The sequence below is a fragment of the Gavialis gangeticus genome, unplaced genomic scaffold (genome assembly GCF_001723915.1).
Source record: "Gavialis gangeticus isolate Ggan-Ray unplaced genomic scaffold, GavGan_comp1, whole genome shotgun sequence".
Lineage (NCBI taxonomy): Eukaryota > Metazoa > Chordata > Crocodylia > Gavialidae > Gavialis > Gavialis gangeticus.
In genome coordinates, this window is record NW_017729030.1 from 41337860 (window position 1) to 41338296 (window position 437).

A 437-nucleotide genomic window follows, 5' to 3' on the forward strand; every position below is an offset into this window, starting at 1 on the left:
TTGGTGAGCTGTCAAGGGCTGCAAGCGTGCACCTCTTATCAAACTGTTAAGCACCACCCCTTGACAGGTACCCTGCCCCATACCTACCATCTTGGAATCAGGAGACTTGCTTCTAAATCCCTGACCTTTGCCACAAGAAGTCCCTCCTCTTGCCCCAGAAGTACTTCTTTTGGGATGGTAGTTTTTGGTCTTGGAACTAGAAGTCCTGCCCTGTTATATGGTCCATAAATTAAGTCTTGCCCACCAAGCACCAAACTCCACTTCTCTTACCACCATGTAGGCCCCACAGTCCCCTACCCCCTTATCACATGGTCTATGACATCAGAAGGCCCACCATCCTACAATGTTTCAAGAAAAATCGGGGTCTTCCCCTTTAATTAATGGGTTTTAAACTGAGTTTGTAAGGAAAGAAAGTTGCTCATAAAAGGGAGCCGTCT